Genomic DNA, 16,410 nt, shown 5'->3' with positions numbered 1-16,410 from the left:
TTCTTCCAGAAGCCCTTCTGACCTCCTAATTGTCAGTGAACCATCCCTACTGTCTTATACGGTGAAAAAAATAACAAAAATTCCCATCATAGCTCTGGCATCAGAATTTGTCAGTGAAATGTAGCACGTACAACTATTGAGGTACATTGAAATCCAGAAATGCTTCTGGACATGATGTGCAGAGAACCTACAGCTTTCAGAAATGTCTTACAAAGGCTGCTCTCCTGCAGGGGTTTGGCAGTGGGGGGGGGAGGGGTGTCAAATGAAATCAGCAAGCAGCACCTGGGTCCTTAAAGCTGGAAGGCAGCTTACAGTCACCCTGTGTTCAATTCCATTTTGCATCTAAATGTGGCACTGAAGTCCCAGGGGCTTTAAAAACAAAAACAAAAAAACTGCTTCATCTTCACATGGGAACATTTGGTGAGACCAAGAGAAGCTCTGAAATTAGGTGCAAGGGAAGGCTTTAGGCAAAAAGAAGCATTTATGATGCTTTTCCTTCTTTCTCTTCCCTTAGAACATCTGTCCCCAATCCTACAAGTGATATAGCGATACACTCACACTCTGATTATTAAATGATACAGTGCAATAGGGTAATATTTTTAGTTTGAGTGTTTGGAAGTGAAGTAAGAACAAAATCTGAGCAGGGCTGATTAGCATCCATGGAACACAGGCAGGCATTTTACTTCCATCTTCCCAGGGAAGACTCGGCTGTGCGGGGCACAGATATCTCCATCCCCAGGAGACGGCCTGGAAACCACCCATCTCCTGTGGACTCCCAAGGGCATGGTCAAGTGCTGCCATGACCTTCATCTGGAGCTGCTTCCCACACAGGCTCTCAAATAATTTTTAATCTTCCAAATTCTTTTTTTTTTTAACTTTTTTGAAAATTTATTTTTTATTTGGAGGGTGATTGCTTTACGGTATCATGTTGGTTTCTGCTGTACAAGGTGAATCGGCTATAAGTATACAAATATCCCCTCCCTCTCAGACCCCTCTCCCGCCACCCTCCCCCGTTCCACCCCTCAAAGTCATCAGAGGGCGCCGAGCGGAGGAGCTTTCTGTGCTGTGCAGCAGCTTCCCATAGCTCCCTGTCTCACATAGAGCAGTGCATGCATATCAGTGCTACTCTGCCAGTTCATCCCACCCTCCCTTGCCCCCGCTGTGTCCATAAGTTCGTTCTCTACGTCTGCCCTGCAGATAAGATCATCTGTGCCATTTTCCTAGATTCCATATATAGTGTGTTCGTCATTCAGTTGTGTCTGATTCTTTCTGACCCTGTGAACTGCAGCCTGCTAGGCTCCTCTGTCCATGGAATTCTCCAGGCAAGGATATTGGCGTGAGTAGCCAATCTTTTCTCCAGGGGCTCTTCCTGACCCAGGGACCAAAGCTGGGTCTCCAGCATTGCAGGCAGATTCTTTACCATCTGAGCCACCAAGGAAGTGCCATATGTTGTTAATATATGATACCAAATTCATTAGGTATGATACCTTTCAAGGACTTGCTTGGAAAACTGAATGGTCTTTTATCAGTGATAATTTGTCTTTTTAAAGCAATTTAACAGAGCCATTTGTTTAGGTTGTAAGCTGACGTGACTGCCTTCTGAGGGTCTGCGGCCAACCCCAAACCCATTTAAAGGCCTGCGCTTATTCATTTGAAGACTCAATAATAATACCTGTCACTGAGCACTTGTTCTGTGTCAGACAGATGGTGAACAACAAGGGCTGCCCAGAAGGATTCTGGCTCCTGAGTTTCCAGCTTGTTTTGAATCATACTTTCATGTAATAAACAAGCACAGAATCACACTTGGAAGGGCCTGGTGAAGGAAAGGTAAACACTGCTATTCGGCAGTTTATTTGTAGCAGAGTGGATTGCAATCATGCTTCACCTGTTTCCTTGCTAACAACTTTGAACACACGACTCAGCCTATCCTGTTTTTCTGGAGGGGTTTTATTTTGTTTTTGTTTTTGTTTTTGGAGTCGGGGAAAGATGAACTCTTTGTTTTTTGAAAACTTTGTATTTTATTAATGGTGAGTTAGTGATGAAGCAATTTTTCTTTATTGGAGTATTTGTCATTGTTGTTTAGTTGTTAAGTAGTATCCAACTCTTTCCAATCCCATAGACTGTAGCCTGCCAGATGCCTCTGTCCAAGGGATTTCCTAGGCAAGAATACTGGAATGGATTGCCATGTCCTTCTCCAGGGCAGTAAGGGTCCCTGTGAGAATTAAACACCAGAATATATGTAAATCACCTAGCCCACTTCCAGTACACATTAAGCATTTAGCACTTTAGTGATTACTGTTGTCTCCTTTTTTCTTGTTTTAGACACAGATCTTATCGCAAAGGAGGTTAATAAGGTTAATGTCTGTGATCTGCAGCTTATGAATTGTGGATGGTGGAAGAGTTATGAGAAAGATAGGTGCCCTTCTTCTCAGTGTATCAAACACTCTGCCATCTTGTTTAACTTTTTACTTTGCTGTATTTGTGGAGAAAGAAGCATTTAGTAAGCAGGACTTGTTGAACCGGTGATAGTCTCACAACATAGAGGAGCTGGAATTAGCCCTGTTCTCATGTGTGGGTTCTCACAAGACAGGATAACTGTTTCTAAGAACAGGGATTCTCACCCACTAGGGATTCCCAGGTGGCTTAATGGTACAGAATCTGCCTGCCAGTACAGGAGACGCAAGAAACACGGGTCTTGCTTGGAAAATCCCATGGGCAGACAAGCTTGGTGGGCCACATGGGGTCACAAAGGGTCGGACACGACTGAGCGCAGCAGAGCATCACTGCCTATAAATGGTCCAGCTCTATCTCCAGATCATTTAGTGTTTTTTTTTTTTCAGAATTGCAAGGGCATGGCATACACAGATGAATCATTTACAAGCAGTTTAAATTTAATTTCCAAAAGCTGATTTCTTTGACCCTTGTACCAAGGTCTCTACTTAGTACTGTCCAGCTGGCCTGGGATCACCAACCCTTCCCCTACTCTAATGGCTTCTGCTTCTTCATTTCATGGGACTATAATTATTTGAACACTGTGATTGTCTCCAGGAACTGAAGGATGGCTAGGAGCCTGAATTGATTTTATTTCCAAACAATGTTGTAGGTGGAATGTAAAACAACACTTGAAAACCTTTTCAGGTATAAATAAGTTTAAGGCATAGTTTTACAGTTAAAGGATTTTGCAGGTTACTTCTTGGGGCAAACAGAAAAGCTGTAAGAAACATGTACATTTGTTGTTGTTCAGCTGCTAAGTTGTATCTGATTCTTTGTGAACCGGTGGACTGCAGCATTCCAGGCTTCCCTGTCCTTCACTGTCTCCTGGAATCTGCTCAAACTCATGTCCATTATTCAGTGACGCCACCCAGCCATCTCCTCCTCTGTCACCCCCTTCTCCTCCTGCCCTCAGTCTTTCCCAGCATCAGGTCTTTTCCAAAGAGTCGGCAATGAGTGGCCAAAGTATTGGATCTTCAGCTTCAGCATCAGTCCTTCTAATATGATTTCCTTTAGGATTGACCGGTTTGATCTCCTTGCAGTCCAAGGGGCTCTCAAGAGTTTTCTGCAGCACCACAATTCAAAAGCTTCAATTCTTCACTGCTCGGCCTCCGTTGTGGTCAAGATGCACAAGAAGTAACTATAAAATTGTAAGGAACCGCTGACAACAGCCCTGGGAGACGCTGTTGATGCCTCCGCAGCTGCCATTTCTCTATTCTTCTTTCAGTCTCCCAGGTGGAGATGCCAGAAATCTGCTACTCCAGTTGCCTCTGCTTTTGGGCTGAGTGTGTGGCTAAGTGTTGGTCGCTGGGACCTTCGAGGAAATCTCTCTGGACTTCCTAAAATGAATTTCCTCCCTGATAAGAGAGATAAGATGGAGCACAGACTTCTTGCTGCCCATTACTTCCCGCTTTTGGGTGCTTTTCTGTCAAGACCAAAGGCTTGTAGTGACTGCAAACTCCCCTCATCCATGAGAGGGTGCTGTGCAATTCTAAGGATGGCAGAAGACAGAGAGCTGGTGCTTAGTGCTGAAATGGAGCTTTTAGGGGTGGGGTTTAAAATAGGGCTTTATTTATTTTTTCTGAGCTTTATTGAAGTGTAATTGACAAATACAATTGCAAGATATTTCGTGTACAGCATGATGATCTGATATACATATACACTGTGAAAGGATTTCCCCTGTAGAGCTGGTTAACACATCTTATCTTTTGTGTGTGTGTGTGTGTGAGAGAGAGAGAACGTTTAAATCCTACTTTTAGCAAATTTCAATTTTACAGTATGGTGTTATCAACCATGTGAAGTGAAAATGAAAGTGTTAGTTGCTTATTCGTGTCCTACTCTTTGCGACCTCACGGACTGTAGTCTGCCAGGCTCCTCTGTCCATGAGGATTCTCCAGGCATGAATACTAAAGTGGGGAGCCATTTCGTTCTTTAGAGGATCTTTCTGACTCAGGGATCAAACCTGAGTCTCCTGCATTGCAGGCAGATTCTTTACCATCTGAGCCACCACCATAGTCACCATGTTTTACTTTAGATACTCAGACCTTATTCAGCTAATGGCTGAAACTCTGTTCAGCCTTTTACCAATCTCTCTCCATTCCCAGACCCCACCTCCCAACCTACCTCCCCCAGTCCATGGCAACCCATTTTCTACTCTCTTAGAAAACTCAATTTTCTGTGAGTGTGAATTTTTTTGAGTCACACATATAAATGACATGAGGCATTTGCTTTCCTCTGTCTGGCTTGTTTCACTTAGGTTAATGCCTTCCAGGTGCATCCCTGTTGTTGCAAATGAACGGATTTCCTTCCCTTTTAAGGAAGGAAACATCTTCTTTACGCATTTATCCATTGATAGACACTTAGGTTGTTTCCACGACTTGGCTGTTGTGAATTATGGTGCAATGAACATGAGAGCAGATAATCTTTTCAAGATAATGATTTTGTTTTCTTCGTTTCCTTTGGGTTTATGTTTCCTTTCGGTCTTTCTGTTTCCTTTGGGATTGCTGGATCATATAGTAGTTCTGCTTTCAATTTCTTAAGGAAGCTTGATACTGTTTTCATAGTAGTTGTATCAGTTCACAGTCCCACCAACAGTGTACAAGAGTTTCCTTGCCAGCATTTGCAGTTCTTGTATTTTTGATACTAGATCCCCTGAGTTCTGAGGTGCTCTGTCAGCATCACTAGCCGTATATGGTTCAGTTCAGTTTAGTTCAGTTCAGTCACTCAGTCGTGTCCGACTCTTTGCGACCCCATGAGTTGCAGCACGCCAGGCCTCCCTGTCCATCACCAACTCCTGGAGTTCACTCAGACTCAAGTCCATTGAGTCAGTGATGCCATCCAGCCATCTCATCCTCTGTCATCCCCTTCTCCTCCTGCCCCCAATCCCTCCCAGCATCAGAGTCTTTTCCAATGAGTCAACTCTTCACATGAGGTGGCCAAAGTACTGGAGTTTCAGCTGTAGCATCATTCCTTCCAAAGAAATCCCAGGGTTGATCTCCTTCAGAATGGACTGGTTGGAGCTCCTTGCAGTCCAAGGGACTCTCAAGAGTCTTCTCCAACACCACAGTTCAAAAGCATCAGTTCTTTGGCGCTCAGCTTTCTTCACAGTCCAACTCTCACATCCATACATGACCACAGGAAAAACTATAGCCTTGACTAGATGGACCTTTGTTGGCAAAGTAATGTCTCTGCTTTTCAATATGCTATCTAGGTTGGTCATAATATATGGTTAACTACATTTGAACTTCTGGTTAGCGCTAGTGGTAAAGAGCCTGCTTGCCAGTGCAGGAAAGGTAAGAGATGCGGGTTAGATCCCTAGGTTGGGAAGATTCCCTGGAGAAGGGCATGGGAACCCACTCCAGCGTTCTTGCCTGGAGAATCACATGGACAGAGGAGCCTGGCAGGCTACAGTTCATGGGATCGCAAAGAGTTGGACATGAATGAAATGACTTAGCACACAAATAAAATTTTAAAATTCCAGCTTCTCTATTGCACTAGTCACATTGCAAGGGCTCAGGAGCCGTATGTACTGAATGGTTGCCATGTAGGCCAGCCCCATCGTGAACAAGTTCATCATCACAGAAAGTTCTAGTGGACAGTGCTGATCTAGATAAGTGTGTTTATTGTTTTAAGTCATTTAAAGTTGGGTACTCTTAATCTTTGCAGTCTAAAGCAATGTAAACTCCGTCTGAAATTGTGCTGTATTTATGTTAATCACCCAATGAGTCACAGGGCAAGAATTATTTTGCTAGTCATTCTTTTAGAGATCTGAGTCAGGGGCTGTGGGAAGGAAGAGGAGAGGGGCTTGGAGGGCTTGTGAGAGCCTGGTATGGACAACCTGAATGATCAGCCTGTGGAGTCTAGAATTTTCCTAGAGTCCGTGAAGAGGCATGAATGGCTTTGAGCTGGGAAAGAAGAATCTTATAATGCTGCAGATAGAAAGGGCACAGACTTTGAAATTGTTCATAACAGGGTTCAATGACCTCTGATAAGATTTGAATTACTCTTCAAGCTCAGTGTCTTCAGCTACCAAATAGGAATGAAAGTAGCTAATTTAAAGCAGGGGTTAGTATGCTATGGCCCGCAGTCCAAACATGCCCAAAGCTTGTTTTTGTACAGCCTGTTCTACAGCCAAGAGTGGCTGTGTATGTTTTAATTAGATTTTTATTTTAGAATAGGTTTTGATTTATGGGAAAGTTGTGAAGGTATTACAAGGGGTTTGTATTTACACCACACAGGTGACTCAGTGGTAAAGAATTCACCAGCCAATGCAGGAGCTTCAGGAGACACAGGTTCAATCCCTGGGTCAGGAAGATCCTCTGGAGGAGGAAATGGCAACCCGCTCCAGTATTCTTGACTGAGATAATCCCATGGATAGAGGAGCCTGGTGGGCTATAGTTCATGGAGTTTCAAAGAGTCAGACACAACTGAGCATGCAGACATAACATACCATAGTTTTCCTTTTTATTAACATCCTACATTAGTACAACACATTTGTAACAACTCATAAACCATTGCTGATGTATCATTATTAAAGCCCATACTTGATTCAAATTTCACTTTTTTACTTAATGTGTTTTTTCTGTCCCAGGACCTCTGCATTGCATTTGGTCATCGCGTCTCCTGAGGCAACGTTCAGCTACAACACTTCCTCAACTTCCCTTGTTTCCGATGACTGTGACAGTTTTGAAGGGTACTGGCCAAATACTTCATAGACTGATCCTCTACAGCAATTTTTCCATGATTGTTTTTTCAAGATCAGACGGGGGCTGTAGGTTCTGGAGAGGAAGTCCGCTGAGATAGAGCGCCATTGTCAGCACATCATGTCATGTCTACAAACTACCAATATGGCTCATCACCCCTGACATGAACTTGACCACCGGGCTGAAGTGTGTTCAGCAGGCTTCTCTGCTGCCAAATAACTTTGTGTGGCATACAGTCACTGGTGAAGGTCCCAGTTTCTGAACCTATCACTGTTGAAGGGCGTGGCATTGTCTTGGAACTGGGAGAAGAGCTCCTCACCTCTTCGAACACAGGGAATATACAGTGAGTGGTGGGGTGGGAGAAGACCCCAAATCACAGTGCCTTTATAATGAGGAAAGGTGAGAATAGTATTAGGAGGCTGCCAGAAATGTCCTCTATGTCTACATATAGATAAAGGAGGGATGAGTGAGTGGGAAATTGACGAAGCATTAGGCTGGGAGTTTACAAACCTGGATTCTTCTCTTAACTCTTGCTGTAACAAGCTGATGGAACTGGGTGAGTCATGTCACCTCTCTGGGATGATGCTTTGTCATTTTCGATATTGAGTAGTTGGAGCAGTTTCAGAGGCTATGTCTTGACTTTCATACATATGATTTGATCCACAGATGTGTTTTTCTTTGTCCTGTGACTGTGAAAGAGTTAGTCACTCAGTAGTGTTCAACTCTTTGTGACCCCATGGACTGTATGTAGCCTGCCAGGCTCCTCTGTCCACGGAATTCTCCAGGCAAGACTACTAAATTGGGTAACCATTCCTTTCTCTAGGGGATCTTCCCAACTCATGGATCAAAGCCAGCTCTCCTGCATTACAGGCAGACTCTTTCTCATTAGAGCCACCAGGAAAGTCCGAGGTTGTGCTATACTGTGTGTGTAAACCAAAATCTGAAAAAATTGGTATAGATGATCTTAACATTTACAAAGCAAAACTAGACCCAGACCTAAAGAATAAACATAAACACCAAGGGGGGAAGGGGAGAGGGGATGAATTGGGAGATTGGGATTGATATGTATGCACTATTGATACTATGTATAAAATAGATAACTAATAAGAAAGGCAATACAAAAGAATGTTCAAGTTTGGAAAACATAGCAGCAGCCACAGGACTGGAAAAGGTCCGTTTTCATTCCAGTCCCAAAGAAAGGCAATGCCAAAGAATGTTCAAACTACCGCACAATTTTTCTCATCTCACCCTCTAGTAAAGTAATGCTCAAAATTCTCCAAGCCAGGCTTCAGCAATAAATGAACTGTAAACTTCCAGATGTTCAAGCTGGCTTTAGAAAAGGCAGAGGAACCAGAGATCAAATTGCCAACATCCACTGGATCATGGAAAAAGCAAGAGAGTTCCAGAAAAACATCTATTTCTGCTTTATTGACTATGCCAAAGCCTTTGACTGTGTGGATCACAATAAACTGTGGGAAATTCTGAAGGAGATGGGAGTACCAGACCACCTGACCTGCCTATTGAGAAACCTGTATGCAGGTCAGGAAGCAACAGTTAGAACTGGACATGGAGCAACAGACTGGTTCCAAATAGGAAAAGGAGTACATCAAGGCTGTATATTGTCACCCTGCTTGTTTAACTTACATGCAGAGCACATCATGAAAAATGCTGGGCTGGAGGAAGCACAAGCTCGAATCAAGATTGCTGGGAGAAATATCAGTAACCTCAGATATGCAGATGACACCACCCTTATGGCAGAAAGCGAAGAACTAAAAAGCCTCTTGATGAAAGTGAAAGAGGAGAATGAAAAAGTTGGCTTAAAGCTCAGCATTCAGAAAATGAAGATCATGGCATCCGGTCCCCTCCTGGCAAATAGATGGGGAAACAATGGAAACAGTAGCTGACTTTATTTTTTTTTTGCTAAAAAATCACTGAAGATGGTGACTACAGCCATGAAATTAAGATACTTGCTCTTTGGAAGAAAAGCTATGACCAACCTAGACAGCATATTAAAAAGCAAAGACATTATTTTTGCTGACAAAGGTCCATCTAGTCAAAGCCATGTTTTTTTCCAGTAGTCGTGTGTGGATGTGAAAGTTGGAGTATAAAGAAAGCTGCTGCTGCTAAGTCGCTTCAGTCATGTCCGACTCTGTGCGACCCCATAGACGGCAGCCCACCAGGCTCCGCCGTCCCCGGGACTCTCCAGGCAAGAACACTGGAGTGGGTTGCCATTGCCTTCTCCCTCCCCTGGCCCTTAAATCCAGGCTGACCTGCTGGCTTGCTTTGGCCAAGAGATCGTGGCAGAAGCCATGATGTGCCAGGTCTGAACCTAGACCTCTAGCAGCCCTGAGCACCTGCGTTTGCTCTCTTGAAACTCATAAAGAAAGCTGAGTGCTGAAGAATTGATGCTTTTGAACTGTGGTGTTGGAGAAGACTCTTGAGAGTCCCTTGGACTGTAAGGAGATTCAGCCAATCGATCCTAAAGGAAAACAGTCCTGAATATTCATTGGAAGGACTGAAGCTGAAGCTGAAACTCCAATACTTGGGCCACCCTATATGAAGAACTGACTCATTGGAAAAGACCCTGATGCTGGGAAAGATTGAAGGCAGGAGGAGAAGGGGATGACAGAGGATGAGATGGTTGGATGGCATCACCAACTCAATGGACATGAGTCTGAGTAAATTCCAAGGGTTGGTGATGGACAGGGAAGCCTGGCATGCTGCAGTCCATGGGGTTGCAAGGAACCCGTCATGACTGAGCGTCTGAACTGAACTGAATGAGAACCTACTCTGTGGCACAGAGAACTCCACTCATTGCCCTGTGGTGACCTAAATGGGAAGGAAATCCAAAAAAGAGGAGATGTATGTTTACATAAAGCTGATTCATTTTGCTGTATAGCAGAAACTAACACAACATTGTAAACCAACCGTATTCCAATAAAAATCTCAAAATAAATAAAAAACTAAAAGTAAGGAAAGCCTGTCTCTGTCTCTCTCACATGCACACACCTATACACATACTACCACATGACAGCAAGTGGCTGAAACTAAAATGAAGCTTCCCCTTTAAGATAGCTGCACACAATGCCCAGCACTCCGTGTCATCCCACTGGTGCTAAAAAAGAATGTAAGTTATATCACTTACAGTCTTATTTGCCCAGATATGTTTGCTTGTTTTTTGTTTTATTTTCTTTTGTGGATAAACATTTTTATGTAGCCACGCCTTCAAAATAGGTGAATGAGCATTGTATTGAGTGGGCTGTGTATTTCAAGGAAAATGTGAGCATAATTCCTTGTGTTGCTGTTTAAGGCTATTTGTCTGTGTTTGTTATGCAAAACCACCTGCTGAGTTGACTTAGTTACGTTATTTTCCTGACCCCTGGGGATATGTTTGGGAACAAAAGACTAGATCGGTGATTTTAAAAGTTGTTTTTTAAAAAGGTATTCTTGTCTTGCAGTGAAATGTTACATGGAAGTGTGATATATAAGTCAGATGAAAATAAGCAAGATGATCTGATTCAACTTGGTTGAGGTCCTCTGGTCCCTAGTCCCTTTAGCCCCATGTACTCACTACCCGCCACCCCAGTGTTCTCCAAGATCATAGGAGAACACATAAGAATCCCATAGAAGACAGTCTGAAAATCACTGGACTGGATTAATCATCTTCAAGACTCTTCACCTCCCCATCTATCTCAGAGGTAGATTAACATGTATACACTATTGATACTAGGTATAAAACAGATAACTGATGAGAACCTACTCTATAGCACAGGGAACTCTACTCAGTGCTCTGTGGTGACTGAAAAGGGAAGGAAATCCAAAAAAAGAGGATTTTATGTGTGAGCATACATGAGGCTGGTGAGTGAGTCGGATATAATTATTAGCTGTGGACCACAGAGACATAATACTCATCCCATATAAATTTTTTATAGATTACTATGAAATTCTGAGTATAGTTCCCTGTGCTATATAGCAGGTCCTTGATTGTCCATTTTATGTATAGCAGTGTGTATCTGCTAATCCCAAACTCTCTCTGCCTACCTCTTTCCCCTTTGGTAACCATAAATCTTTTTCTTTGTCTGTGGGTCTCTTTCTGTCTTATATATAAGTTCATTTGTATCATTTCTTTTTTAAGATTTCCATATATAAGTGATATCACTTGATATTTGTCTTTCTCCATCTGACTTACTTCATTTGGTATGATGAACTCTGGGTCATCCATGTTGCTGCAAATGGCATTATTTCATTCTTTTATGGCTGAGTAATATGCCGTTGTATAAATATACATCTTTTTTATCTGTTCATCTGATGATGGACATTTAGGTGGCTTCTATGTTTTGGCTATTGTGGGTAGTGCTGCAATGAACACTGGAGTGAACGTATCTTTTTGAATTAGAGTTTTCTCCACATATATGCCTGACCCCATGGATCTTAAAGGCTAGAAGGAAGACAGATTTGAGATACATCTCTGCATCAGGTTCCAATACCAGGATTTATCAGAGCTCCTAGCAGGGAGAACCTGATACTTTTCTGTAGAAGTCAGGGAAGACATCTTGGTATTTAACATCTAAATCAGGGTTTTAAGGGTGGTTAAGAATTACCCAGGTGAAGAGAAGGTGTGTGAAGTAAAAAAAAAATGAGAGTAGGCACTTCTGAAGAGCTAAAAAATAGTCAGGCCAGAGCACCAATGCACAAGGTCAGGATAAGCATGGATTTCTCTATGACCCAACAATTTTACTCCCAGGTAAAGTATCCAAGAGCAACAAAAACATGTGCTAAGAAATGTTTTCTACAAGAATGTTTATATCAACTTTATTCATCATAGTTCTCAATGCAGTAGGATGGCACCAAAGAATAAAAAGCAAACATGCAGCAATATGTCAGAATCTTGTAGGCATAAATGTTGAGCCAAAAAAGCCAGACACATCCGAGGACACAGTGTGTGATTCTGTTTATGTGAGACTCCAGATCAGGCAAAACCCATTTATGGTGCTAGAAATCTGAAGAGCAGTTGCCTCTGGGAATAGGGGATGGGACATGGATAGGGAAGGGACCAGAATGATGTGTCTGAGATATGGAAATAGTCTACATCTTGATTTGAGGGACAGTAAAACAAACAAAAAAAAAGAGTGACAGAAGGGTAGCAAAAGAGGAGAGTGTTGGATGGCATCACTGGCTCAATGGACATGAGTGCGAAGAAACTCCGGGAGACAGTGAAGGACAGGGGAGCCTGGCATGCTGCGGTCCAAGGGTCGACAAGAGTCAGGCACAACTTAGTGAATGAACAACAACAACAAAAGGGTATATGATTTTCAGAGGTCATTAGACTATACGCTTAAGATCTGTGCAATTTATTGTATATAAAATTTTTAAAGCAACACATTTAAAAAGAAAAAAAAAAAACAAGGTCTTTAAAAAAAAAGTGCCAGAAGGAGAGTGGGTAGATTGAAGATGGAGAGGTGGACAGAGACCAAAAGACTTCTAGGGTGGGGGGATAACGGTGTTTTGTGCCAGGACAGGAAGGAAGCAGAGGTCACGTGTTGGTGGGGGAGGATGACCCGGCTTCGGGGGCTTCAGCAGAAGTGAAATTCAGTTAAAGCCTCACAGACCTCAGCTTCTGGATTGGATCAGTAGCTCCATGATTTTGTAATGTAGGCTTTGCTTGGATGAAAGTCCATGCTAGTTATTACAGTTTTCTAATCCACAGATTAAAACTTCACCCACAGACGCAGTCCCAGACCAATAGACCACCAGTTGTTGTCATCTTTCTGTGGCTTATTTGAAAATCTCCAAATTGCTCAAGGGGATGTCCACAAAATTGAAATCCTTTTATTATTAAACTAGTCCATGTGGAAAATACTCCATGGCCAAATTATCTTTTAATAAGGTGATTTCCTATTTTCCCAAGTCAAAAGGCCCCTTCAGAATTTGAAATTCTGATATTGTGGTTTCCTTATGTTGGAGCCAAGTGTTTCCTGCAGTCTTTCAGAAACGTGACTTCCATGGGAAATTTCCATTTAACTCATTATAGCATGACCTTTCTTGCAAAGAGGTGGGTGTACATCCCTCCAGGACATAAAGGGTATAATAAACATCAAAATGGTCCTTAGATCAAACTGACTTTTAGGCAGACTACTCAGAATACACACACACACACACACACACACACACACACACACACACACACAGACAAAGATACAGACAGTGCCATTCTATGGAGGAGCAGAGTTTGGAAACCAATGATGCTGACAGGGGTTTCTCGAACTCCGCACTGTTCATAGTTTGGTTTGGACTGTTCATTGTTGTGGGGATGTCCTGTGTGTTGTAGGGTGTTTGCCAGCATCTCTGACTTCTACCCACTAGATGCTAGTGACATCTTCTAGTTGTGACAAACAAAAATGTCTCCAGATATTGTCAAATATCCCCAGAGGACAAAGCTCATCCTTGGTTGAGGACTACTGAACTAGACAATCTCTCATTCCTTTTCATTTTCACATCTGCCCATTCATTCTCTCACTCATTCAGTTCAGTCCATCCATCTGTGTTACAAGTGTTCTCCAAGAACCCCTTGTGTGTTGTGCACGTGGTCTTCTAGACACTCTCTCCTGACCCGCAGTGTCTTGTGATTAGTCTAGGGGTGCGGAGGCAACAAAGTGCTACTAATTATAAAGTATGTCTTTTTTTTTTTCTTGATTTAGGGTGGTCCAAAGTTTCTTTGCAATAAGATAATGTGTACTCAATTTTCCAATTTAAAAAAAGCTGGCCAAAGTGCTGATCAGTTTGTGCAAATTATCTCTAACCCTGACAACAGTCCAGTGAAGTGGGAACTTTGGTACCTTTCATTTAAAGGTGCAGAAACTAAGTCCAAGAGAGTTTAAATAGCTTTCCAAAAGTCCCACAGTTTTTAAGACATGGAGCCAGAGCTTCTGTTCATAATCACCACCATCCATCCATCCATCTATCTCTTCCTCCCTCCACCTACCTCAGTTCAGTTCAGTTCAGTTCAGTTCATTTCAGTCACTCAGTCATGTCCAGCTCTCTCTGACCCCATGAATTGTAGCACGCCAGGCCTCCCTGTTCATCACCAACTCCCGGAGTTCACTCAAACTCACGTCCATTGAGTTGGTGAGGCCATCCAGCCATCTCATCCTCTGTCATCCCCTTCTCCTCTTGCCCCCAATCCCTCCCAGCATCAGAGTCTTTCCCAGTGAGTCAACTCTTTGTGTGAGGTAGCCAAAGTATTGGAGTTTCAGCTTTAGCATCAGTCCTTCCAATGAACACCCAGGACTGATCTCCTTTAGAATGGACTGGTTGGATCTCCTTGCAGTCCAAGGGACCCTCAAGAGTCTTCTCCAATACCACAGTTCAAAAGCATCAATTCTTTGGCACTCAGCTTTCTTTATAGTCCAACTCTCACATCCATACATGACCACTGGAAAAACTATAGCCTTGACTAGACGGACCTTTGTTGGCAAAGTAATGTCTCTGCTTTTCAATATGCTGTCTAGGTTGGTCATAACTTTTCACCTACCTACCTACCCACAATTAATTCATTAGACCTTGATTAATTCACAGATTCAGCAAGTATTTATTAAATGCCTTTTACATGCCAGTAAGCTCTTCCCTAGTAGCTTTTCAAGTTTGCTTTGTGAGGAAAGGAGGGGAGCACCATGGCAGCAGATGGGCCAGGAATCGCTCACAATCCTGCATATCATGAACTTCACCAAGGATGCTGTGTCTGCATCTTTTCATGGTAGTGGGTGCAGGGAAGCTACCTTGGAGTCTCAGTTCGGAAGACAAAGGAAAGGAGTTGGCTTTGAGTTTTGTGCTTGGGAGGGAGGCTTCCCTTGGGGCAGGTTGACATAGGATCTTTGCTGTTGTCTTCTCATTTGCCCTCCTAGGCTGCTCCTGGCAGATGACTCCGGGCAGTGGATATGACAGAACCTTCAGAGAGACAGCCATGCATTGCCTATTGACTCAGCCTCTTGTGTTTAAGAGATGAATGGTGTTTGGAAATTACTCCATTTAACCCTCACTTTACACTTGAGCCAAGTGAGACCCAGGAGGACTGGAAGATGACTTTCCCAAGATCAGGGGAAATAAGTGCTGTGAGAAAGCAGAAGATGGGTTCATGTAGCTGGAAGGATGAGTGGCACTGTCCCTGGCATGATGGCATACTTAGTAACTCACTATTACTCCTAATGAGCCCTTGTCTCCACTGGCCATCAGTTCAGCTGTGCACTCAGAAGACAAGAGGCGGTGCACACATGAAGATATGAGGAACTGGCTTCAGGACAGGCCATTGTACATAACTGTTTACCACATGGACATGTTCATACGACTCACTTATAGCCAACTCACCGGTGCTTCAGCTATGAACTCGGGGCCTGAAGTGCAGAAAGCTTTCCAAACAGGCTAATATGTGTGTGAAAAGGCTTTCATGACTCAGAACAGTCAGTGGCTCACGCACTTTGTTCTTTATGTGACTTGTCAGGTGTGCTGCAAATGGATTAACATTAATTCTTCAATAAGCTTAGATGCGAGTGATGAGAAACTCTTATGTAATAGAATAAGAACTGCCATCTGAACAGTTGTCAATGTTCAGTTCACTTCAGTCGCTCAGTCACGTCCGACTCTTTGTGACCCCATGAACCGTGGCACACCAGGCCTCCCTGTCCATCACCAACTCCCGGAGTTCACCCAAACTCATGTCCATTGAGTCAGTGATGCCATCTAGCCATCTCATCCTTTGTCATCCCCTTCTCCTTCTGCCTTCAATCTTTCCCAGCATCAGGGTCTTTCCATATGAGGCAGCTCTTCGCATCAGGTGGCCAAAGTATTGGAGTTTCAGCTTCAACATCAGTCCTTCTAATGAACACCCAGGACTGATCTCCTTCAGAATGAACTGGTTGGATCTCCTTGCAGTCCAAGGGACTCTCAATTCTTTGGTGCTCAGCTTTCTTTATAGTCCAAGTCTCACATCCATACATGACCACTGGAGAAACCATAGCCTTGACTGGATGGACCTTTATTGACAAAGTAATGTCTATGCTTTTTAATATGCTGTCTAGTTCGGTCATAACTTTCCTTCTAAGGAGTAAGCGTCTTTTAATTTCATGGCTGCAATCACCATCTGCAGTGATTTTGGAGCCCCCCAAAATAAAGTCAGCCACTGTTTCCATTGTTTCCCCATCTATTTGCCATGAAGTGATGGGAC

This window comes from Ovis canadensis, chromosome 2 (genome assembly GCF_042477335.2).
Source record: "Ovis canadensis isolate MfBH-ARS-UI-01 breed Bighorn chromosome 2, ARS-UI_OviCan_v2, whole genome shotgun sequence".
Lineage (NCBI taxonomy): Eukaryota > Metazoa > Chordata > Mammalia > Artiodactyla > Bovidae > Ovis > Ovis canadensis.
Note: the sequence above shows the minus strand (reverse complement) of the source record.